Source organism: Oxyura jamaicensis, chromosome 19 (genome assembly GCF_011077185.1).
Source record: "Oxyura jamaicensis isolate SHBP4307 breed ruddy duck chromosome 19, BPBGC_Ojam_1.0, whole genome shotgun sequence".
Classification (NCBI taxonomy): Eukaryota; Metazoa; Chordata; class Aves; order Anseriformes; family Anatidae; genus Oxyura; species Oxyura jamaicensis.
Genome location: NC_048911.1, coordinates 10,550,069 through 10,576,924, shown reverse-complemented (window position 1 = coordinate 10,576,924; position 26,856 = coordinate 10,550,069). Strand labels below are relative to the sequence as shown.

The 26,856-nt window shown below is 46.9% G+C and overlaps 1 protein-coding gene across 3 annotated transcripts in view; it reads right to left on the bottom strand.

The window, feature by feature from the left end:
- Window positions 1-26,856, bottom strand: part of KSR1 (kinase suppressor of ras 1) — a 62,644-nt gene that overhangs the window by 35,038 nt on the left and 750 nt on the right. The gene's annotated exons all lie outside the window — the stretch shown is intronic.

Here is a 26,856-nt window from a genome sequence, read left to right as displayed (position 1 = left end):
TTGCACTCTCTTCCCACCCTACGTGCACCACGCTTCTCCCCTAGGATGGGTTTCATTTTGTTATTTCCTGCCCAGACTTTTAACTCAACTACATGGTTTGGCTTTAATAGCTGAGCTGTTGCAAAACCCTTTTCTGAGAACATAATAAAACTTCTGGGTTCAGTGACGCACATAAAAACCCACAAACAACATGCAGGTCTCCAACCACGAACTAGACAGAGAGATAAAGCCAATAGTAACTTATTCACTGCCTGCTTGCCAAACAGCACATCCTACTCATCACAAATGGCAAATCCCACAACAGAGGCAGTAATACTCCAACTGCCCCTAACCCACAGAGGTGGGGAAGAACCAGAGCACAGACAGGACACAGAGCGGCTGGGGTATGTGGCTGGTTACAGGGCGTGCTCCATCGGAGCCCCTCCTGCCCTCAGCAGCAGCCTGCAGCTGATGGCCAGGACACCCCGTTCTCATTTGCCCTGAGAATTACACTTCTTCCAAGGTGTGGTCCTGGATGCACATTTATCTCCTCCTGACAGCAGTTGGTTTTTGATTCTGTTTTTTAAATGAATGTCCATTTACAGCATATGTGAGAATCAGGCCCAAGATGTTTAGGAAAAATATGCCAAGCTGGAATTTTTATCTATTTATACAAACAGCCAGATCTCTTGAGATACAAGTTTGCCTGTGTTCACGACCTCAAGTCAATAGTTGGGAGTTTCATGGAATAGGAACAAAACAAAAACAAAACCAAACACATAGCCATAGACGCACACACACACAAGTTCTTCAGTTGTATTGCTGCAGACATGGCACATGAAAGCAATGGCATCTGTAGAGCTAGAAATTACACATTAAAGAAGCTTGGGACACTCAAAGGTATTCTGCTAGGGACTCTGCTATACCAAAGTAGCAGCCAAGATTCCTTCAGAATATCTACAGTTTGTTGAGAAAATGTTTTCATGTTTTCACAATACCTATCATGTTCTCCTCACCGATGCCTTCTCTAGGTGACTTGAAATTTACGCAATGTTTAGAAGATTTTTTTGCAACATTCAAGATAGACAACTGACATTTTTTAATCAACAAATCAAGGACATGCTCAAAAGCATGTCATGCTTCTCCTGTCCCAGGAGATGAAATCTCACAGAGTCTGGCAGCACTTGAAAGGACAATTAATATGAGCTTCCACTAATACTTCCAAGCCTACAACCACTTACTGCCTTGCAATTTAACAAACCAGTGGCTGAAAATGGATGACCCGGCTCTTACATGTGGCTGAGAGAAATGCAAATCACCTGTATTCCTTCAGGCAGGAATTAACCAGGAAAGAACTCCTCTGGTAACCTCCTGCCAAGAACAGGACCCAGAGGGCAAGGGCGCGCTCTCTGAAGCAGCAGCCAGCAGCTGCAGCAGGACATCACACCTGGGGACCGGTGTCTCATACCGGAGGGAGGTGCTGCACTTCTACCTGCTGGAACAGAAGACAAAAATTCTGATCTCGGGGTTTATCTGCACGTGGACGCTGGGGGAAATAAGGTGAGTCATCTTAAGGCATCCAGTGAAAGTGGATTTACTTCACACCTTTACCTTACTCTTACCTATTTTCCCTAGTGCCATTACACAGACAAACCCTCAGTCAGACCAAAAAATAATAATAAATAAATCTTGAGCAACCTGAGCACTGAAGAGAGCATAAAAAGGTCAGAATCTGACTTGCCAAATTTGTCTCAGAAGCCTTGCTCAGAAACCATGTGAGAAACTGATACAGATCTCTACAATCATCCAGAGACCAGCTGCGCTGTGAGTGTACTTCAGGACACCCTTTTCAAAGTCACCTGAACTGAAAAAGAAAAAAGGTGCAACTGATTCGGTCCAAGGAACTGAAAGAACCAGTACTTCACTTTTATAGAGCAAGCTACGCTGCACAAAGGCTGCTTATGTTGAGGTATGAAAGCCGGGGAAGAACCCATGATGTGAACGAGAGCTCAGCACAGCCCCGTGCAGGCGGCGGGCCCAACAAGCCCACCCCTTGCTGACAGGCCCGGAGCGGCGGCCCAGCGACGAGGGGATCTGGCCGGCACTTCTGGGACGCCGCAGCCGACAATGGCACCGCCTCATGCTCCCGTCCTCAAAACGGGCCCAGCACAGGCCTTCCTCCGCGGGCTTTGGGCAGGTGATCACGACAAAGCTAAGCAGTCACCTGCATGCCAGAGTCACAGAGGGGATACCAAGCAGCAGAAATCTGGTTGGATTCTCCAGCTCGGACTGAAGTGCAGCAGTGTTGAGGGCACCCAGAGCAGAATCCTTGCAGTGCACAGTACTGAGGGCGATCAGAGTGCTGCTGAGTCTGAAGGCTTCCCTGTGAGGCCCCTTGCTCCACCAGCCCCCCTCAGCAGCTCTGGTTCAAAGCAATAGTTTGCAGCACCCTTCACCTGACCAAACAGCTGCCTCTGCATCTCCCATGCAGCCCCCAGCTGAGCTTGAGCTGCTCCTTCAGTGAACTTGCCTCAAGCAGCTGACTCATTTGAATGCCTCCTGGCTATCTCAGTTCTTATCACCATCTGATCTTGGTATCACCAAGCAGCAACTTCAGTCTCAGAGGTCCCCATTTCCCCTTTGTGTTCAACAGAGCAGCTTGTGGTGAGTCTAGGTATAAAGATACTTTTATAGGAATATGGACTGTTCCCTTTCTAGTATAGGGAGAAGTAAACCAATGCCTACTTTTGACTGGCTTTACCACATCTGTCTGGTGAAGTAAAGTGTAAAAAAGTTACTTTATAGAAGTCTATAGCCTTTTCATATGACATACGCTCATTTTGCAGTGAAAACTGATCCAGACCTGTTCATAGAAAATTTTGTTCGACTGCAGAGAAAACCATCCTTCCCATCTGTGCTTTCCTTCGGAGCACTCAGACCATGCAGGATTCAGCTGGTGACTCCTAGGATCTTACAAACCTCAAAGCTGCTTTAAATCCAGCATGGATTTCAAACAGCTCTTTTCAAGGCAAGCACAAGAGCTGCACAGAAGCAAAACACGCAACAAAATAAGAAGAAAATATGGAAAAAAAAACATTTCAGGAATTATTTGTATCCTACAAAACGAGGTCACTCAATTTCTCACCCACATGATTTTGCCCTCAAGAAAAACAAAACCAAATACACTAAAGGATAATATTTTATCATGTATCTTCACCAGCCGTATAGGAGGAAGGCCAAGCTCACAGATAAAACATTACAAAGAAAGAACTGGTAGCAGAATCATTTATTTATTTAAGGTATCTGACAAAAGGAACTCATGTACATGTCAGACGCGGACCTGCAGTCAGCGGAACTCGTGCTCCCTTGCACCCAGCTGACTCGTTCAGCACAGAAGCGTGGCTGGGCGAGCAGCACTCCTGTCCGAGAAAGGCCGGGTTCTTGTTCTAGCTCTGCTACCACAGCAGCCAGAGCACTTGCTTCTTGGTGCCTCTCTCTTATCCACGTCTTTACTGATTATAGAAGTGCAGTCAGAGGCACTGGGTATCTAAGTTCCTGCCGTGCTGGACCACAAGCACAGCCCCCTTTGAAAAAGACAGTCTGCAGAACAGTGTTACTGTTTTGAATGCCAAAAACAACTTATGAACATTAACACACTCATAAGAAGGATTAAAAACAGATTAAAAACAGGTTGCACAAAGTCAAGGAGCAGTTTTAAAAACAGGCCATGAAAGACCCATCTTTCAGTCCTCTGCCCTAAGCACTAGGGCATGGCAGCAGTAACTGCTGCGGGGCTTCTAAAAAGCAGAGGAATTGGAACGATGGCAAAGACAGGAGCAAGCGCTGAGGGACTGCAGCTCTGCAGTCACACCGTGCTGCAGCGGGGAAGCTGTGGTAATTTACATCAGCTGAGGATCTGTGCTTGGACTCTCCATGCCGGCCTTACATGCAGCATTTACAGAGCAGGAACATCGGACCGCCTCCTGCTGCTGCAGAACCCGGGTGTCTGGGCTGGCTTAAGGACTTTTGGTTTTGCTTATAAAAGAAAAGGAAGTAGTTTCTCAATGCATTGCTAAACAAACCCTGCAAAACAGCACCCAGTGCAAGCCAGCAGAAAAGCGTATGCACAAGGTACATTCAGGAAAAAAAAAAAAAAAGCCTAAGAGAAACGAGTAAATAAAAGCACTGAGAGATAGAGGGATAGGGAGAGATGAAACACCAGATGGATGGATTTTCCTTTGAACCTTCAGTCACGCCCGAGGCTGACACAATACCCACTGCCCAAACACTACAGTATGTTATTTCTGCTTTGTCAGATGATGCAGACAGCATCATTTCTGGGTCACTTGGAGGCCACGTACTACCTCTCTCCTCTCCCCTCCTTTCTTTTTCCACAGTCCCGGCAACCAAGAGCTGCAAAGGCACAGCTGAGGCCTCCCCGGCTACGGGTGGGAGTGGGAGGACAACACTGCACAATCGAGCGGTTGCCTTACATGATAACACAATTCTCTTCAGAGATTTCATCCCAGGGAGGCATATGAGCCTAATGCAGCCCCAGGCACAGTCCTCTGCTCAAATACCGAAGGTTTCACACCCAGTGCACACTAAAAATGAAAGCCCTCCCCCTTCCTCTATAACCCGAAGACACGCAATTGCAGCAGAACGATGAGGAGTGCTCCACAAGACTAAGAACTGTACTTGCTGCTTGCTGAGCACAAGCCTGCTTGCTGCCACATCAGATCTGCAGCTCAACCTTCCCTCAGCTCCCACTTCTTTCCAGCACCCACCTAGCTACTTTAGCTCAGCCATGCTTCATTAGGCTGAACTGTATTTCCATACGGAGCACAGGAAGAACAATCCCTCCCCTGGAAAAAGGGGATATTGAAGGATACTCCAAACTAACCTTAAGACCTGTTAAGGTTTCCCATCCACTCTTGAAATTAGTGTATGTGCCACTCAGAAGGCTTATGGTTTTATCGTGCCACGCAGAGAACTTCCGTCCAAACGCAGAGTATCTCCTGTTCTCACTCATTTGATTCCCTCCCCAGGCTCCCAGATCGCATACCTGCCCACCTGCAGCCAGATCTCGAACAGCTCCCAGAGGCTGGGGGACAACCTGCGAACAGCATCACCGTCACTTTGGTTCTCAGCAGCCAAGGCTTTGAAGGGAGAGTCTTGGCCCTCAACCAAGGTCTTTAACAGTAAGATAACAAATACCTGTAAGAAATGGACTAGGCAGAGCTAATCATGCCTTTGGCAAGAAAGCAGAAAGGATCTCCAGAGATCACTTCTGGGCCTCTACAGCTAAAAGGCAGAGCAGTCCCGTGGCTGACTCTGACCCTTGTCATAACAGCTCTGAAAGAAATTTGGAGAGCCTCAAGAAATCAGACTTCCATCTCCCGCCCCAAGAAAAGACCAGCCCTGAGTAAATCTTTCTTGACAGCTGGGGAAACCTAGGGGCAAAACCTAGGTCCAGATCCTTGCCCTCCTTACTTTTCCTGCGTGCTCCCGGGTGAGGCCTGGCAGGCCGGGCACCCTGCGGACGTGCACAGGGGGCTGACAGCGGTGGTCCCACAGCAGTGGTCCCACCTGAGGCTCACTTCTGGGTCTGCCCCAGCACACATCGCACTGCCCTGCCTGGCTGAGCCGGGGAAAGGGAGGTCGTGAGGTGCCCACACGTACAACACAGGCTTCTCAAAGTACTGAGATAAACCACTCCTTGTCCAACCTACCTGCTGTAGCTCGTCAAGCTATACAAAGGTGAATGCAGCTTGAAAATCATACTAATACCATGCTTCTCCCTGCAATTGTTCAGTCCCTTGGCAAATCTATTGTCTCTCTCCTCCCTTAAAGAAAACAACGACTCCAACCCCCCTGCCAGTTTTACAATGACCACAGTCAGAAAGCAGCAAGTGTCAGGGAGAAAGATTACAAACATTTCTTAAAATTAAGAGGAAACAACAGGTCCTCTCCAGGGGGAGGGGGAAGTTACAACCCACGGACCTCTGTAAAACTCAAAACTTGCAGCGCCTTTAGAGCTGATATCCCCCGTCGTTTTTAAGATAACACTAACCATTCTCACACTTCTGTAGAAATGACTCTCGAGTGTACTTGATTCGACAGTGGGGCAGGTAGGCATACAGAAACCAACAACCTGTGAATGTGTACATTTCCAGCATAAATAAAGAAGTAGAGTTTACAGCAAAAAATATGAAGCCAGGCATTTCCTTCAGAAGGGTCAGGAAGGGAATGACTAATTCTAGGCCCCCGTCATATTCCTGCGCTTCCCTTTCCTCCTCCCTGAAAGCCTCATCCTGCAAGGTGCTGAGCACCCCTAGCTCTCACCGGACAGCGAGGAACCAAGGAACCTTGCATGGCTAGCCCGAAAGCTCCCACTGTTCTGTCTCGAGAGGTCTCTAAGGAAATGCACTCCTTTCATGGAGAGTTTACTGCCCAGGACGCTGTCCATAACACCCAAGATTTTTTCACATTTCTCTTCCCCTTGCCTTCCCAACCCAAAATCAAATCCGTTGCTCATTCCACTCAATTATTTGGGCATTTCAATAGCTCCACCTTCCTCCTCCTCCTCCCTCTGCCATGCTATGCCTCACTGCTTGCATTTTCTTCGCCCAAAATTCTCTTTGGGGCTCTGTGGCTAACATTTGCCTACAGCAATCAAGCGGTGTTTCAATCATTATTCATGTACAAATAAAGCATTCAGGCAGGAGACACCTAGATCCAGATTTCCAACACACTTTTTTTTTTTTTTTTTTTCCTTTGGACCAAGGCTTTCATTTAGGCCATGTTGTGTCCACTTAGAAAAGCAGAGGAAAATATAGTTGCTGACCCAGCAATAGTTGTGTGAGAAAAAATGCTCAGGAGACTGATAAGCAGCAACTGGCTACACGACAGACAACGCTGAAACAGCTATTGGCACCATGCAGCAGCCTGGAAAGATTTTAATCGGCACTTGAAAAATGATCACACACGTGTGCAGAGACAACAGGCTCCCAGTTCAGGATCCTCTCGTGCTTGTAGGACAGATACAACAACCACTATTGTTGTGAATTTCCACAGCAACTCCGCACAGCAAATCTGTGTCTGTGCCTAGTCAGAAAGGTTTTGTTGTTGTCGCTTTGTTTTGACCATTTGTTAAGACAACTACATTGTCAAAAGCAGTTTGTTAAAACCAAGACTTTTCCATGAAAGTGATTTTGGTAAGCTTCCCATTTTGAAAGTGTTCTACGGAAACAGATTAAAAGTTGTCAAAACATGTTTCTGTAATACAAAAAACTTAATTTAAAAAATATTTCACTTCTGAATTAAATGTACAATAAAAGGAAGTGTGCCAGCGCAAGATCAGAATTTATGCACTGTGCATGTGTCGCCCAATTTTTTTTAATGCAGAACTTATGAAAAATATGAGCCTGACAAAGGTCCACATCATCAAGCCCTCAGCCCTTTTTGGTAAAAGCATTTTCAATTTTTACATCTTTCACTTTTCATGCTCTACATTCTTCTTAGGAAACGTTCTTCATAGTAGTCCTTTGTCACTCCCTTCACATGACATACGCTTCATTATATCCCTTTCATCTTACGTATCTCCTCTGACTACCCACTGCAGACTAAGTTCAGCAGCCTCTTGGGTTCAGGATTTCTGCTCAATCTCTTGCTCAGATGACTGCGTCAGAGGAAGGACTCCACTGAGTGACAGCAATCAGAAAGGAGAAAAAACCATGCCCGCTTACAAGAAAATAAAAAGCCATTGTTACTAGCCTGCATGCTCTTCTGTAACAGAAATATCTCCCTCCTAAGGAGCAGGGGGAAGACAAAGGGATCCTATGTTGTATTTTTCTGCCTGTGAACTGACAATTCTGAGCACTGGATACAAATTCATTCCTTAGGCTTTGAGACTTTCCACAGCAGCCAACCAACACTCCATAGTTACCCAAAGATCACTCATTTTTTTCAGACTCATCTTTCCAAGGGGAACACGAATATGACAGGCATTACTCTAAATACGAGCTTCCCCTTCTGGGAACCAGCACACCATAGCAGGGCACCAAATGCCTTTCACCGGTACCGGTACCCTACTACACCTGTCACTGTGTGCGCTATAAAACACCGCCGGGGCAATTCTTAGTGCAGGACTCCTCCAGAGTAACAAGGCCAGAAACACGGCAAAGGCCTAGAAATGTCCAAGGGATCCAGCTGTGCTGCAGGTAGTTCCTTCCTTCTCTCAGAGGCACCGATCAGTGCCCACACAGCTCTCCTAACATTTCGCTTACGCCGTAGTTTGAAAATGGGAGCACACCCAAAAAGTCTCCTCCCAAAGCTCAGCTGTTCCAAGGACCTCCACAGATAGAAAACTTGGCCCCGCTCAGCCACCACCTGATGAGTGAACAACAGAGCATGCCAAATTCCCTAAGTATCGCCAGTCTCTTTAGCATCCAGCCTCTGAATCTAAAATATCTTAAAATGGGAAAAGCCCTCTACCTTCATCCTCTCTTCGTAGTCATTTCTCTTGTGTTTTGGCAAAGGGAAATGATAAATGGAACTAGTCTGTTTACTGTTGGAAGTGCAGATAACGAGCAGCAGACTATTACTAGCCTTTCAGCTGTGACCCGATTCAAACAATACTGAAATTATCAGAGATTTTCACATTTTTCCCAGAGTGGTGGGTTAGGTCCTGCCTTTGGGCAGGCATTAGGGCCTTACCCTTGGTTAAAACACAGCCGTTTGGGAGCCCAGTACAAGCACTGCGGCTGCCCAAGCTGGTCGGCAGGCTGGCAATTCATGCTCTGGAGTCCACTTCCACAGGCTGCCTGCAAAAGCCCTGCACGCTGAATCTCATCTCTACAGCACTGCCACCTGCCAGTCCTTTTCTTCAATTGATAACAGAAAGGGAGAGGATCAAGCACTGTCACCCCAAAATAGGAAGCTATAGCATTACTCACGATGTTGAGGACTTGCCTGCCTTTCTTCCTGATTACTCAGCAGCTGGTCTTAAATCAGTTCTTAAGGCAGTTACTCAGCTCTTAAATGCACCTGCCAAAACCTGATTTCTCAGGACATGCATCTACCAACTGAGCTCAGGAAGGCATTACTGCTGCTCCCTTGCTTCTGTGAGAAAGCGCAAGACATTTTAAGCAAGACTTGAAACTGTATGATGGCATCAGATACTGCACTGCTGCTGTATGTGTGGTTAAAGTACTATCCCTTATTTCCCCTATCGCAAGCTCAAATCTGTAAGGGTAGGATTCCCAAGAACTATGTTAGTGAGTTGCTTTTGAGGTCCGCTGAGGAAATAACAGGCAAATCTGTCCTCATGAAAGACTATTTCTAAAAAAGCCACAGCTCTTAAAGTTTTGCCATACGTGCTACAAATCACCAGTGCCAAGGCTCCGGGTTCTGTTCTAATGATGAAAAAGCAAAGGTTGCTTTGAGCTGCTGCTACCAGCAGTGCTTCCATGGAGACTTCTCAGCAAAAAGCAGTGGGCTCTCTGAATGCATCTGAACGCCCTTGGAGGGCAACAGCAGAGGAGCCATAAGAAAGGGAGAAAGAGAAAAAAAAGGATCCCATAAAAGCTTTTTTTTAATTTAATTTATTTATGTAAAGATGTTTGTACTGCCAACAATTTTAAGTCTAAGGATAATTTAGTGCCATACAGCTGGACAGACTTCAGCTCCTGGGAGTGGGTTCTCTATTGCTGTAGACATCTTTCATCCACCATGTGCATTTTATGCTGGCGTGTAATAACACATCAGCAGCACTTTTCTCCAAAGCAACAAAAAAACTTCAGGCTCTGCAGTGTAACCAGTTTCTAAATATGCAACCCATTCAGAAAAAGAAACATTAAGAGAAAGCATTTTTTATTTACAAAATTCACTTTATGAAATATTCCCTACCATTCCATATTATCAGTTGTTTTTACAAGATGTTTATGGTCAGAAAATGTTTACACTATGCAATGAATCAAAACACAAAAGCACGCTGCTGATAGACACCGGCCTTCCATAGTTTCCCAAAGAACAGTCACCTCAAATGCATAAGTATTAAAAAAGGGGTTGGGGCTTGTGTTGTGCTTTTTGTTGTTGTTTTTTGGGGGGCTGCATTTTGCAGTGAAAATGGAAGAGATGGCTGAGAAAACCACATGCTTTTTTTTTTTTTAAAAAAAAAAAAAGCCAACTATAGGAAATTGCTTAACTGGAATGTGGCAACTTGCCATATTCTCTGAAAGTATCTTTTAAAACAGCAAAACAACCTAATTTTAACAAGCTGCTATGAAACTGCAGTTTGAAATTGTCAAAAAGAACAAGATACACTAAATGCCCCTCTGTTCAGAATGTTTTTGACCTATAAAACATGTCTCCTCATCACAGATTTTAGGAGGAAAGAAGAAAAATGCTGGTATGCTGTGCCATGCATTAGGAATTGGAGATTTTCAGTTTGCTCATCAGCTTTACAGCGTGCTTCCTGAGCGCTCTACACAATGAACTGAGGCACAAAGCAGGAAATATAGGAATGAAAAATCTTCTCTGGAAACATAACTGAGATTCAGCTGCCAAGTAGAAAGCTGATCACCCTACAGCTCAGCTCTAGCAAAAGCTCCTAAAACAAATCAAAAATAAAGTGGACTGTATGAGTTTTCTTTTTCTTTCCTCCAGGTCTGGGTATACCATTATTAAGTGGGAATCATACTGAGCTTGTTTCCCTGGTCAGCTTTCTTTCCTTCCCAGAAAAAAAGCACATAAACTCATGGAGCTTATCCTTCCAATTCCCCCTTTTTCTGCAATCCCATGTGTCCGCGGGTTAGGCGTTCTGCTGTCTCAAATCAGGAACATTACAGTTGCTGGCAAACTTCTGTGTAGCTGACTTACAAGTCAGGAGACAAAAAAAGGGACACAAAGCACCATCCCAGGTCTGATGGGAGGCATGCCTTCGACTATGAAGGGCTACTTGAAGATGTTTGGGTTTAACGTGAGATGTGGGGAAAAGCTCTGAAACAGAGGAATGGTGCTGCAGAAAGGCTTCACTTGTTGCTTTTCTCCTGATTCTTTTTTAAACTTACTGAGGTGAGCTACACACAAGCTCTACCGCTTAACTGTGCTGCTCAGTTCCTGGGTTTCTGTGACTGTTTTGAATGAAGTTTTGTACTGGACTGGTTCTCCTTCCTTCCTACTCCCCCTGCTACTCTGCAAGGGAATGAGCAGAAAGAGTGAGGCAACAGGAAGAGTAGGAGTCGGCTCTACAGAGGCAAAGCAGGATGTGACCTCTGTTCCCTAAATAGGGCAGAAATGGTTGGAACATGATATCCAAGCTGGTGTCTCCCTAAAGCAAGGAAAGACTGTATCAAGGACCAAATGCGAAGCTGTTCATTATGTTTATTATGGGTTAGAAACTGTATTTAATGACATCAGTAGTGCTTTGAAGGTGGAACTGCAAAGAACTTAATGACTGTTCTGGTGGACTCTTGCTAAAGAAAACCTGAACACTGGAGTACTCGATGAAGCCTCAACTCTGCTAACCTTTGGTCCTGCTCCTACCTGAGAGCACCCAGCTCCTGCAGCCTCGGTGCCCTGCTTTCATACGGACAAGGTTTCTGGAAACCCACGTGAGCTGCTTGTCCAGCTGAGAGGCAGCCCTTTCCCCCTCCAGCTGTGCTGCCCTGTTAGACTTGGCCTTCAAATTTAACAGCCTCTTATGACCATGGTTTTCATGAGCTGCCTGACTCCCAGCTTTCCAGGGGCAGCATCCAGATTACCACCTGGAACAAGGCAATGAGTTAATTACCATAAGGCAGTCTCATCTCCAGCTACAGATACAAAGCTGTGCAAAGTGTCTTTTCAGTCTCAAATGTAAAATTGCTGCATTAGCACGCAAAAGAGGCTTTATTAAGTAACCCAGCTCCCCTACTGGCTACAACTACAATCAGCTTACTGGTGTTGGGGCTGCGCAGACAGGGAAGATGGTACCCTGATGCTAGAAGTTCATGCTCTGCAAGTGGTGATTCACCTAGTTCAACCTCTTAATCTGCAGCCCAGGAGACCACAGCAACTTCTGAACATGCCTGCCTTCAAAGACAGAGCCTTGTCAGTGAAGGATTTCTAGTCCTAGCCAAACAAAGTGTTGCAATTAAGGAGACTAGCTGGGCTAGTGGCATCTAGGATGACTGAACCCCAGAGCAGCTACACCCACATACCAGAACAGGGTTGTGACAGCAGGCGTAATTGCTCAGGCCATTTAAAGTCAGAAATAGACACATCTGCTAGGGCCACTGAAGTCTGACCCCCAGCTTGGGGAGGCAATTCTACATGTTTCATGCATGTATGCCCTAACGCAGGAGTTTAGACACATACCGAGGCAAAGGTAAGACCTGTGCTCAATACATCTCCAGAGATTAAAACGGAAAACTTACACTGCTGCTTTAGAGATCAGTGCTCCTTCTATCTCCCTTCTACTGGAAGGGGCCCTCCTTAGTTCCCTGTGGATGACTGTTGGACCAGCTTCTTGCAATGCCTCAACTTTATCTTGCTTTTCCTGTTTAGCTGAAGCACTTCTGTATGAAGCTAAGTAAAACTGACCTGGAGTTTGTTTATGCTTTCAAAGGGTATATGTTTTGTGCTGAAAATTAGTACCTCTAACCAGACTGACTCTGTACTACAATAATAACTGGAAATGAACTCTGGACCATCATCTCCTAGACACTCTGGGTTAGATCACGTTGCATAAATAATAGTCAGCTCTGGGGGTGGGGAAAGGACAGGCTGCAGCACTTCCAGTGACATGGAGCAGCCTGCCTTCTGCTGCAAAGGCAAATATTCTCTCCGCAGCTGCACAAAGCTTCAGAGCAGTGATAACGTATGTGGAACCAACAGACACAGCAATGGGAGGAAAGAGGAAAAAGCTTTGGGGTTACAGAGAGGCTGAAGGGAAGGACCAGGCTATAAAGCAAGGTACTGTACAGTTTCACTTGAGTTTGAACATTGAGACTAGCAGATAGCCTGTCAGGAGCGTGCTTCAGATATCAGCCCCTGATAAGCAACACTAAGGCTCCATTTGTCTCGTAACCATACCATCTGTGCTATCTGTGCCATTTCCATGGGAGAATTACAGTGCAATAACAAAGTGCAGTGAAGTCACTTCTTGTCCTGCTTCCACCTTTGTCCTGTCTCCCAAATACCAGGAGCATCAGGACTACGAGCACTTTCTCTGAAATGTGTCTGCCCTACTTACTTGTCAAAAGAAGTCAGAAAAACTGGCTAGTAGAAATGTTCTCATGAATAGATGGACTGCTTTCAGCTCTTCTTCAAGCACCCAAGCTTAGACTCATTGCAAGTACTGAATGAGCGAGTCACCTACCTGGAATAACGATAGTTCTGTAGCAGTGATTATAGGAATAATACTATCACATAACTTCTAATGCACATATATAAAAAAAACAGTACTTAAATATCTGCGCTGGGAAAAAAATACTGAACTGGGTCAAAACCCAGGAAGCCTTTGCTATCTTTCCTTGAAAGCCACTAATAAATAGCGTCTTCAGCTTGGGGAACAAATGCTTGTGGATTTAGAGTAATGCCATGTTCTTGGCAAATGTAATACTGAGAGCATTCCCGGTCTAGTACAGGATGGGAAATGTATGAATATTCATATAAATATACTAACAACATTTTCCTTGTCCTTAAATCAAATCCTACTGAAGTGGAAAGAAATCTGTGTGGACTCTGCAACAGTCCCTGGTCACAACAGAGAGGTGACACAGTAGCGTGCTGTTACAGGAACCTGGAACTTGGTACGGGTTGATCTCCTTATATTATTGGCCACCCAGAGACCATTCAGTGAGCTAGGAAATTTGGTAGGATGAGTCAGATCAATGCACATAACACTGTTATTCACACGGGTAATGAAGAACAGCATTCATTATTTGAACTCCACGTTAACAAGCCCACCTGATCACCCACCTCTCATTAGTTCATACAAGGCTCGGATTGGACATTGTTTCTGTGTGTTAGTAGTTACCTTTTACAATTCCTGGTACTGCCTTCCTTCAATAAAGCAGAGAAAGAATCCTTCTGCATTCTAAAAATACCCACTTTCTCAGTTTGTTATCCTTCGCTATTTGAGTGTTGTTTTTCATTACCCTGCCCCTTCAAGAAACACTTACTTTGCATCAGACCAAGTGAAGACAGTAGGAACAGCACTTCTGTTGAAATAGCTGCATCTTCAAGTGAGGGTCAAGGCCACACTGCTTAGGGTATTCAACCTTGAAAGGCACTCAAAGAACCGAGCAGGCATAGACTAAAGCTAAATTCAGCTCTTACTCTCATTTTAAACTGTTTCAACTCCAGTGTCTTCAGCACAGCCACATTCAGTAACTACTACTGTAAATGAAAAATAGGCTCACGTAACCTGGCATTCATTGAATGCCAACTGGATACCCCAAGGAGCACAAGTGAGGTCCTAAGTTAAAGCCAGCTGTACTCCTTGCTAAAGATATGCCACTTACGTGATAGCTTCAGCAGACCAAGTGTTCCATCAAGTGATATGGCTGTAAATAATTTACCAGCAACCCCATAATACTTGATTAAAACCTACTGAAAGAAGATCTAATTAAATTGTCTCAGAAAGAACAGATAATTGTATGACAGCTGTGTAAAGGGCAGATGGTGAGTGGAAGCTCATCAGAACATGAAGAAATATTTTAGAAAAGGGTACCTTTATCTGTACTGAGTTGTGATGAACTCCACCTGTGTGATGCTGACTGCTCTGGGGATCATTCTTCCTTTCTGCCTCTGGGCATCTGAGCTGACAGCGAGAGTACTGGCTGTCCTCATGACTGGCACGTGGGCACCTGTGGAGTAAGTACCTCATCTCATAGGCAGCCGGGTTAGAAAGTGCTTACTGCATCTGTGAGCGATGAGCAGCAGACGGCAGGTAAGTCACAAACCACATCAGTCACAGAACTGGCAGTTTGTTTGTTTGTTTTATACAGGCTGTATGGAGGAATATTAATGAGTACAGCACTTCATAGAATGGCTTGAATTGCAGGGACCTTACAGATCATCCCGTTCCATCCTCCCTACCCTGGGCAGAGATGCCACCCACCACACCAGGCTGTCCAGTGCCTTGTCCAGCCTGGCCTTGAACACCTCCAGGGATGGGGCATCCACAGCTTCTCTGTGCCAACCTGAGTGGAAACCACTGCAACAGAATGTTCAATACTTTTTTAAAAGCTAGCAATCCAGACACCCAGAAGAATAACTCTTGCCCACATTAGAAGATGCAATACCCCAAATAAATCATCCCTTTGTTCAGACCAGCCCTCAGCTGCAAATATATATTTATAGCCTGATTTGTCAGCACCTGGAAACAGGTTTGAGGATGTATTGCTAACTGCCCTCTCCACATCCCAGCAGTGAAGGCCAGTAAAAATAAATAAATAAATAAACCACCCCACCAAAGCACACCGAAAAAGGAAATGAAAAATACTAAAATCAAAATTTGACAAGTCCCCAAACAAGCACATCATTTCTAGACAAATTTAGAAGACGGCCTTTCAAGCGGACAATAGTCATTACGGAAAAAGATTTTTCCAGACTCGATCACCTGGGAGTTCCCTACTGCACAGACAATTGCAACTGCGAGCGGTGGGGGCATTGTGGTCCCCAGATCGCCAGACACCAAACAGGAAGGGCTTCCTGCCTTGGGGTCAGACTCTTGGCCTAAGCAAATAGGTCCTATTTCATGTGAACCTGTACATGAAAAGGATTTGAATGCCCTAGAAATAAACTCCAACAATTTGTGCATACCAACCCTGAGGTTTTTCCATCCTAAGCACGTGCTGTGTCACTGGTATGGTGGGTGAAGGGGGGCTGGTAGCAGTAAGTGCCATTGTTCTTGTTCTACAAATATTCCTGTATCCCAGCAATTTCCCAAGAGACTTGGAAAGCTCATGAGTACCCAGCCAGCATTCCCTCCTGCGCTGGGACACTGGTCTCTGGATAAACTCTTTCTGCCCACGTCTCAACTGACCTCAGTTTTGGGCTGAGGAAGGTCTCCCCATCGTTTGGTAACCTTACAAGAACAAAGACAACAGTAACTCTTCCAACAGTTGCAGAAACGAGGGTTCAGCTTGGCCTCAGAGTTTGTCTATCCCAGCTGGGATAAGGGAACCTACTGCCCAGAGACAGGCTCTCACCAGAATTAAACATGCTGCTGGTGCAGCTACATGAGACCAAAGTACAGCTTGGATCAAAGCACCATCGCGATACAAACACCACGTAATCCACGCGGATCTCATGGAAGCTGCTGTCTATTTGCAGCTAGTTACACAGATGTCAGGTACGTCAAGTTTTTTGTTACGAGGGGAAATCGTCAGGCCATCTCCCAGTTTGAAACAAACACTGCAAACTCAGCCCTCTCCTTGGTGGCTCCCACAGCTGCCACCACGCAGGCTAACTTGTCAGGCACCTTTCCCAGAAAGGAGAGCTGCCGGCCCAAACGCTCGTGGTTTAAGGACAAGAAGGTCACGCACTTCAGAAAGGCTTATCCTCAGAAAACTTGGCAACTACCTGCACAGCAGCACAGAAACCATACTGCTCTCCACTGCGAGGAGAAGGTGCTTTGGACTACTCGAGAGGAGGTGGTACCAGGACTTCCTTGAGGAAAAACCCTTAACGTCATTTTTCCCAAAGAAACGAGCCATTCTCACTGGTACATTTCAAAATCCCTCACGCATTAGAGTGGCTCTCCAGTTTTCCCCATGTCCTCTGCCCCAGAATTTGGAGCCAGATAAATCTTAGAGCCACAGCAGCTTGCATTAAGCGGCTGGAGGTCAGGCTCAGCATTTAGAAGAACTCCAAAGAATTCTAGCAATGCAGAGACTTGCGGTGCTTGCTGATACTGTTCCCACAGCTCAGACGTTTGTCAAGAAGACCATGCTGCCAACCCACCCTGCAGAACAGCCTGCCTGTGCAGACTATTCCCTGCAGCACACAGGGACCATGCCTGGTACGGAAGAGACCTCACACCATGCTCCTCTCAGCAGGAAGAGAGGATCACAAAAACGGCCGAGCCAGCCTACCTATGTACAGGATCTGAGCAAAGGGGAGAGGCAGGGATCAGGCCGCGCACTGCCTCGCGTTCTCCTCCTCCCTCTGCCCCCTGCTTTCACAGCTGCAGGCACGGCCAAGGAGCGTGCAGGGGAGCTGGGTCGGGCCCTCTCTGCGGGAGGTGTCTGCACCACCGAGGCCAGAGGACAAAGCCCTGTGAGGAGGCAGAAAGCAGAGCAGCTGGAAAGACACCGCAAGGTGGAGGCAGTTGAGGGGAAGCTGTTGGAGGGACTGAACCATTCCTGAGGGACCAGGCTTGCCATCAGAAAGGCACCTCGGCCACTGCTGCTTCTCCTCAGCCTTCCTCACCCCGTCCCGAACAGCTCTCAGTGGCAACACGGCATCATGAAGTCAGCTGCCACAGCACCTACCCGTGTAACCTCTGCTTGCCGCTTTCAGAAAGGAAGGCATCTTCGGCTGTCAGCTCTGCCTTCTCCTCCCAGTGCTGCCATGAAAAACCAGAGGCTCAGAGCCAGATGTGAAGGCTCTCTCGAGTCACCCTTCCTGGTGTAAGCGTTCACAGTAACACCCGCTGCACCACGCTGCACTGCTGCTGCTGAAGGACGTGTGTCTCACTCAGGTGAATGGATGGATGCTACCACAGCGTGCAATCTTACCTCGTCAGGACTCTGTTAACTTCAAAGCTCCTAGCTTCAGAGCACAAACGAGTCATTCTTGGCAACTGAGGCCATTTGAGTAACACAGAAGAAGAAAAAAGGAAAGAACACATCAGCGGAGCTGCAGCATGCCTTGGCAGCAGGATGTTGTTGTAGGTTGTTTCCATAAGAATCCAAACCTAAATATCAGTGTCACACCAGCAGAAGCATTCAGCCACACCTCCAATCACAGGTTGGCAGCCGGTAACAGATCAGTTAGATGCAAATAGGTAGCTACTGCTAAAGGTGCATTGAGCATCGCTGTCAAAATTATTCAGCAAAAATAGCATCCCAAGGACTGGATTGTATCTCCTCCTAACACAGCCTCAGCAGAACCCCAGCCAGCGTTCCAGTGCAGCAGCTCAAGACGGGTGCTTCCAGCAGCTCTCCTTTCCCCTCCAAACCCTTCTTTCACAGACACACTCTGGTCACTAGCCGTGACTGCAGGTGGCCCAGGGCCCTGGGTGCACTGGCCAAAGCTGCCCCATTGTGCCCACACAGACCGTGACCAGCACAGCAGTGGTTAAATGAATATTATATTTGACCCACAAAGCAAGACCAAGCCAGTTTGAACACACAGAATAACCTGGGGCTGAGAAGCCCTTTGACATCCACTCTAAGATTTCTCTCACCTTAGCTGTGTGAGCAAACGCTGCAAGTCTTTGGCTTACTTCAATGCTATCGTTCCCTTCCTCTTCCGAAGGGCTTACATACACCCCTGTCTTTCGCAGGAAAAACAGAAAAAAAACCCTTCATTTTTTCAAAGGGAGGTGGTTGAAAGCCTATGCAAATCTCCCCAAGGGGTCAGTTCCATGACACCAGTACCTGTTTGTTTTAGTTGCTTCCTTAAATCCAGGGAGAACAGGCAAAGATAAAGCTTCCGGAATTAACTAAAATGAGGCAAAAAATGCTGTCTGATCCACACGTGCACTAAGAGCATCTAATATTATTAGCTGGCACTGGTCTGAGGCACTCGGAGCCGTCTGTACTGAAATTGTGGGAGAGTTAAAGTTGGAAATTTTATTATGTGGAAAGTTTCAGTTTTGGTCAGAAAGACAAAAGGCCCGTAAACTGAAATGTTTTGCTTGGCAGATGAAGAACAGCTTTTAAAAGGGAGACGTCTGAAAGTCAGGAGTCTTCTGTGCAAAGTTCAGTCTAAAACAGTTTCTCTCTTCCCTGAAGCTTTAAGCAACAAAACCTTACCACTTCTGCTTATTTCAGTGCAGCCATGCAGCTATAGCCATAAGCGGGATTTAACCCTCTAGCTTACTAAAAAGGTGAAAAGAAGAAAACATTGCTCTGGACAATAAAAACTGTTGCTAAAAAATTCCCTGTGCTTTAAAGATGGATAGGGAAACGCAGAGACGGCCTCACTGAGCGCTCTTAGGCAGCACGGGGGACACGGTGCGCATCTTCCAGTGACTTTCATTTACATCGCCTGGTATCTTAAAGAGGTTACACCTGGCTGAGGTTTTCAATCTGGAAAAAAGTATTAATTTCTTCTTTCCAGTTTATTCAGCATCACTAAGAACTAAAAATAAAACCTCATGCTAGAACCTGCAAGCCTCAGCAACAGCCCCCCCCAGCAGCAGCCAGAAGCTCGAGACTTCCTTTCTAAATTTAGATGGCTTCAGGCAGAAGTGAAAGTTCTTTGATAAATGAACAACCCCACATTTTAGAAGCAAATAACCAGGGTAGGACTGGGCAGGAAAGTGCTTGCCCACTCTTTTCAACTTCCCTGCTTCTGGGAAGCGCAGGTACGGCCGCCTGGACAGCTGTCACCCAGCTCCACTGCAGCAGCTCAGACCTACACCAAGTATCCAGGGGGTGCTACAGAGGGCTTTGGTAACCCCATTTACAGTGCCATTAAAACGGTAGCCACTGTTTTACTGCCTGCTGACCAGCCGCTGCCTTAACCCGGGGCAAGCTAACGTCTGCCTACAGCCACACGGGGACACGGGGCAGACCTGCGGTGAGTCTCTGCGGCACAGAATCAGTCCTCTAAAACACAGAGCGCCGAGACAGATCCTCCCTGCTGCTACGCAAACCTGGGACATCCTGGTCGGTGGCTTATTTCACACTGTGATGGGCCAGGGCACCCTTCTTTGTCTCGCAGGGGAGGGGACGGAAGATGACACACGCACAGAACATTTCAAGGCAATGAGCAGCATCGACCACTTTTATTCTCAGAGGTTTTGCAACTGGATGGAGAATGCCCTCAGCCTCCAGCCCTCAGTACTGTCCCTCCAACTACTTCCCAAAGTGTAACCCAAAGAAACGCATGAAACCTTTTGTTTTCTCCTTTTAGGAAAATCACTAAGAAAATAGGAAGCTGCCTCTTTTTTCCCCTAATTAAAAATGTATTTGAGTCAGTCACCTAACCACGCGTTCTGCGTGCACCATCTGCTGCAGCTCCTTCCCCGAGTCACTTCAGGCTGACCAAAGGCAGTAGCGAGTTGAGCTACAAAATTCTTAGCCTGTATTTAGGTGGGAAGGTTTCTATTGCAAAGCTGTCTGCTTTTACCTGACATCGTGGCTTTAGTCTGTAGGAAACAAGTGATTTTAGGTATTGCTGAGCAATATCCCAAATAACACCTGAAAAGCCTCAGACAGCCCACACCAGTAAATATTCCATCTTTGAGTCCCGCTTTACTCAGTCTGTTCCTTACAAACACTAAAACCTTTCTGGCGTCATGTGCTTTTCCCCCTATGCTGAACGTCCCTCTGCCAGGCTAAACTTGTACTCTTCTGCAGCCAGCTGCAAGCTATTTCCATCTAGTATCTCATTTTTCCTTTTTTAAAAAACAAAAACAAAAACCACTCCTTGGAAGCAACAACTCTAGCCAGCTCCTCCTCTGCTGCGTACTTGCATAACCACACTGGTTTCTACAGCAATTTAGAGCATCATGGTACAGGCTTCTGTTGTTACTTCAACAGCCTCAAGTCCAAGGAGATTTGCATCTTCCACCTACAGCCCCTACAGCACAGGCTTCCAGTCCGTGTGCTGCACAACAGACATCTATCAGCAGACTGGACTGTGATACACACAAGCCCAAAGAAACCAGGCCACATGCTAAGGTTTTGGTTTCAACCTCAAGAATGCTCCAGGGTTCAGTTTAAAGCTAACTCATGCAAAAAGGTTTACAGCGCAGACAGTGGGCTGAGACACGGCTGGTGAGCGTCAACCAGCCCAGGCTGAAGGGAATGCTTCAGCTGCACCAGTGATCGCTCCATGGGAGCGTGCGTGGGGGCAGCACAGCTGGGCTAGGACATCCCCCTGGGAGCTGTCGGTGGCACAGGAGCTCTGCACAGCTCCAGCTCGAGGCAAAGGACACCTCTGAGCACCTGTATACTGGGTGGCTCTCGGTGGTCCTTCCACTCATCAGCATTATGGGATTTCTCTAGTTTAACTTGGGACTGACCCTGTCTGAGATTCTGGGGGCATGGGCCACGACCCCCATCCGCCCTCACTCAAGTTGTGCCCATAGGGAGCAGTTGCAGTCAGGGCCAAGCCAGACTGCCAAATTGTTTCTTAACCATGCTGTGCTAGTCCTTGGCTGCGTTCAGACTCCCACCGAGAAGCAAGAGTGCCCTCAACACTCCCATGCACAACTGCTCAGGAGCTGTATCGTGGATGGGCTGTTCCTTTCTTGTGGAACAGGTGTGTTTCCAGACGCAGAGACCCCCGTTCCTCACACTTGATAGCCGTGGCAGCTGAGCCACTGTGCTGCTGTAGCAGTCGGATGTGTGGGACTGCTCCACGGGAGGGAGAAACGAGCAGGGAGGGAAGTCTCTATGAGATGTCTGAGTCAGTGTCCCTGGGTGGTGCCACCTATACATCATCCTGTGCCTTTCACCGCAGCAGTAATAGAGCCAATACATTCTCCAATCCCCCAAACGGTGGGAAATAGCCAAACATGATTTCATTGTAATTTATCTTTTGGAAAGAGAAAGTTCTATTGGATGAAAACAAGGATGGGAAATCATAGCCGTAACGGAATGGTGAGGGTTTTATTCCCTGAGCATCCAAAAAAAGATCGCACGGTCTATGCTGGAAATGTAACTTTAAGCATAACTATTCCCTAAATAATTCCGTGTGTCACATGAATTCTTTTGTTAAGCGTTCCTATTTATGAACACCACCAGGTGATAAATTTAAGTTCCACCACACCGACTCATATCTGTAAATCTGTCACTTGTATGCAGCTGTAACGCTCCTTGGGGTTTTCCTTGTGTAAAATGCAGTTACTAGCTAGCGTCTGAACTTCAGCAGCAGACCCAGCTCTGCTCAGGTGCTACCCATCCAAGCCTCGTTACATCCACAGGTTTAGCTAGATACAGCTGGAGCTCAAGTTGGGCCACTTGACTGATTAAATCACTTCTGAACCTGCCATACACATCAGAATTCGTATGTGGAGACTGAGGCTTGTCTAGCACACCAGACTGTGGGTTCCTGTTGGTCTGTGTAGGCACGCACATACAGAGGTCTCAGCTCCAGGCTTTGCTGAACCTTCCTGGAGTTCAGTTGCTGTAAGGATCTCCAAGCTGACTCTGCACAAAAATGAGCATGAGTAGTTCTTTGTGTGGCTACTGGATTACGTTAAAGCAATCTCAGAGAGACAAAGGCACTATAAGGACTTACTCTGATACTTCCTTGCTTCCCAATTAGTGCTTCAAAGAATCCAGCAAAGGAGCAAAGTACATATAAACCTTGACAAGTGAAGAGAAGCCTTTTTCAGATCTTCATCTTTATGGTAATCTACTCATCGCCGCTTATCCTGGGAACTCCAGGTAGATTAAAACATTGCTGCTGACTTTTTGTGTCAACATTTATATAAAATCAATGGCAGGAGATAAGCTAAATTCCATGATGATGTGCAAATCCTGATCATATACAGAGACACTGTCGCAAAGAAAGGACGAATGCTACAGACTTTGTAACGTGTGTCCTTCCCTCCATCCAAGTCAAACAGATTCTCTGTTGAAGCCTCTCTTACAAAAGTGCACAAGTTTAGGAAAAAAAGAAAAGTCCTACCGAAAAGAACAGTCACCTCTGAGAAAAAATACAAATGTCTTGCATATATACAAATAGCAAGATGAAGTAAGAGAAGAAGGTCTCTTACATAAGACCTGCTGGAAAAGGAAGTTTTTTCAGCTGAGCAAGGCTCATAAACATGTGGCTACAGGTTGCAGCTTGGCCTGAAAAATTCACTACTCCCACTACTTACAATTTACAATTTACTATTTCCTTATGCATACCACATGTCCAACTTCCACTCTGCAAGTTTGGATGATTACAATTCCTCTTCCTCTCGTTCCTTCACCCATTTTCAAAGCGTTTCTTTCTTCTCAGAGATTGGTAAGAGATAAGCCTTTCCTAGTCAAATTGCCAAGCGCATCGAGATTATGCCAAAGCAAGTTCGAACACATCTAATCCACAGGTATCATTCAGCCGACCTGAAAGACTGATTTGTGAAGCCGTAGACTCGTTTGTGACACAGTACAGCTGGAATCAGGCTTTCTCCTCTGGCGTTACATTTTCTGGTGGTGCTGAACGGAAGGCGTTCCTGAAGGAGAGGTCAAAGCAGTCTCTGCACACTGGTCCAAGAGTGTCTTCATTGCAGACACAGTCCAGCCAAAGAGCAATGACAGTTTTCCTTAAAGAGCAGACAGATCTTCACAACACACGCCACCTCCCCACCCCGACACTCCCACCATGACCAGTTTGGAGGCAGCTTTTTTGCCAGAAACACTTGAGTTAGCTCTTATGATGTAAGAACCACAGTAGAAAAAAATACATCTTCAATCTAAACACTCTAGGTCTCGGTTCAGCCAGGTCCTGCCTCATCTTTGCTGCAATTAGGCTAAAGGAAAATAAATAAATAAAGGTGTCCTTAGCCTGGTAATTCCCACAGTTTACTGAACCACCTATGCTGTTTCCACACAAGAGATTGAGAAACTGTAGGAATTCTCCTTGCAGTCAGCATGTAGGACCGTATCCTCCTCCGCACTTCCAACAGAGTGGCTTGAGTTGCAGTGGTAGAGGATTCACGTGCCTCGCTACGGACTGTCAAGTCTGGTCCTGTTACCAGCTTCGTAGCCAGAGATCCACAAAGATCTAATTTTCACAAAGAAATACAGCTAAAAAGGATATGCTTCTAACTTTGCAAAACCAATTTGAGTGATGCAAGGGATTAGCATAGAGACAGAGTTAAAAACTGTGCGAGTATTTTTTTTCCAAAGACACTTGGGGTAACGTTGGGTGCTTACCATATGGTAAGACAATTTTGCTCTCTTAGGTATGGTTTAGAATTACCATTATTTTCCATTTCAGTTTTGCAGTCTAGTTGAGAAGTGAGTAACCTGTGAGGACAGAACTGAAAGAAAGCCATATACCAAAGTGTTGGGTAAAAAGAAAAACACTCACGCACTTATTGGGCTAAATATACAAAAATTTAAAAAAATACAAGACCTTGTGGTATCAAAGAACCTACTCTGCTAATAACTAAACTAACACAATCTACTTTGCACTACAGGGAAACTCCCTGCCCTTCTAAGAAACAGCCTTCGTACATGTGAAACAGGGACAGCTCGTGTAAGACGCGTTATTTGCCAGTAATTCCCACAGCCCTTTCTTCCCTCCTCTCCCTCCTGTATTACACAAAGTTCTCCCTGCAATCTTTAGACCATGAGTGCTTATTTTTTCCTGTCAGGGTCCCACTCTGATATCCTTATCTACTGTGTGCTTCGGTTTGAGACCTTATGCACAAGAGGAATGAGGAAGGACTTGAAGCACTTCAGCGGGCTGGGAGGGACACGAGCACGCACAGCCTACCCCTCAGTTAGGCTGATGCTCTCCACTGAGGCACACGCACGTTACGAACCACTGACGGCTATCTGAGCTGCAAACAGACTCGGAGGAAAGCAGTGCAAAAAGGACCAAGAGAGTCCTTTTGTAAAAAACAAAATAACACACATTAGTATTCATTTTTAGGCTAGGAAGTCCATTCACGTTACAGCTGCTTCCAGAACATTACCTCAGGGCCAGGAGGCCGAGGCAGCAGTGGCCACACGCCGCTCCCTGCAAAACTTGTCAAAAGATGAGCTATATACAGATTGTATTAGAGACGCTTCCCTGCTTTTTCGGTCCCTATCAATTTAAGTTCTTTGTTTTTATTCAGAACTGATTTTTGACTTAGTACATTGGACTGTCCCCAAAAGACACACGTGCAGCCTCACATTTGGCCTCAGGAGCTACTTCTTCAACTTCAGTCAAGTCCCCTCCCTTCCCAAATGAGTACTTCCCGCTTCCAGTTTGCTCCTCGTACCTATCTCGCGTGTCATCACAGCCCTGTGGCTTTGCTCTACAGTTTACCAGTTACACTAATGCAGCTAAGTCTTCATAATTCTTTCTCCACAAAGAAGTTTCTGCATAAGAACAGAACCAAAGCACAGATGAGGCTCACAGGCCCAGCAACCGTACCACCAGCTAATCGTGGCCCACGAAGCCATTCAGCTCGCCAGGGCCAGCGAGGGAAGCCGGCAGGTGCTGGAGATCTCCAGGTGCTTCACTTCGCCACGGGAGTGCCAGGCGAGGAGCTGCCCTCAGCACACACAGCCGCTGCACGCTGCAGCCCGGTTATCGGCCACACCGGCTCCAGGCACCACCAGAGCACCTGTCTGCGCTGACTCCATCTGGTAGGCAAATGCGTACGGCCACGCACGCGTGCGTTTCTGACACATTAACCGTGGCACGGTAATCACACAGGGCAGGGCCCCAGGCGGGCCACCTGTCGCTTGCGGCAGCCCACCACCCCGGCGTCACCACGGGAAATTACAACTCAGAGAAGTAAACACAGACCCTCGTCTCCTCGGCCCGGGCCCTGCATCTGCAGACAAAGCCACCTCGGGCTGGCGCAGGGCTGCCGAGCGCCGTGCCTGGCAGCATGTACCGCGGTACGGGCAACGGCACGGAGCAAAGGGCAGCGCCCGTGCCCCTTCCTGGAGCTTCACTGGCTGGCAGAGATCCAGTTCTCGGTTCAGCTCCCAGAGAAATCATACACTGGACAGTGCATCAGGTTTTTTTCTGATGAGGGACAAATTTTACGATCACTGCTGAATGTGGCACCCGTTTATTTAAGCTGATAAATGTTCAATAGGAACGCACGCACACCCTTGGCAGCTATCAGCAGTCGCTGTTTTTGTTGCGTTAAGAACAACCTGGAGATGACAGCAGGCCTTTAACCTTTTTAAATAGAGGTTTCCTTTTAGAATGGGCCCACCGGCAAAATACTGGTGATCATTTTCCAAACTGATGGTGATTTACATTGTGTAAGTATTGAAAAGACAGTCAGTAGGGTTGCCAAAAGCCTACATAAATATTGTTTTAGAAAGAATAGCCTTTTGAAGGCTATTTGGAGGTGGCAGGAGGAAAAAGAGCACTCCAAATTAAAATAAATAAATAAAGCAGAGGAAGAAGAGAAGGAAGAATGACAGATTTCTAAGAGGCTGTGCCAAGAGCTACCACCTATTGTTTCGCAATTTTTTTTCCAACCTTCATTTCTTAAGTGATGGATTTTACAGCATGTGTGTATGGTAGAGTTACATGGTTAAAACGGTTCTCCTTCCTCCAGCCTGATGCTCTAGCTCGATGGCTGGCTGGAGGAGGGCACCGCGGGCCTTCACCTGAGGCTGCCGCTCAAGGCTGGGGCTGGGTGGGACCTGCCCGCTCTGCCCAGAGCAGCACCACCTGCACACGAGGTGAAGGACGGGGGTTATTAAGTACCGAAAGGTCAAGCGAACCAAACAAAAACAAACCTAAATCCCCTTTCCAAACAGTCGTGCAGACCCGTGTGCGGATTCAGCCCCTATCCGGGAGCACGCCACAAGCACGTCTGCTGCCGCAGACCCTCCCTGAGCACCACGACCTCCCTCCGACGCGGGCCGCGATGCTGCTCGCCCGCCACACCGGAGCGAAAAGGCAAACCGAGCCGGGGCCGAGCGGCGGGCCTGGAAGGGAGCCCCGGCAGCACGCCCAGCGACCTGGGCACACCTCGGCACGCCCGGGGCAGCCCCCGGCCTCCGCCGGTCCCTCCCTCGCCCCGCG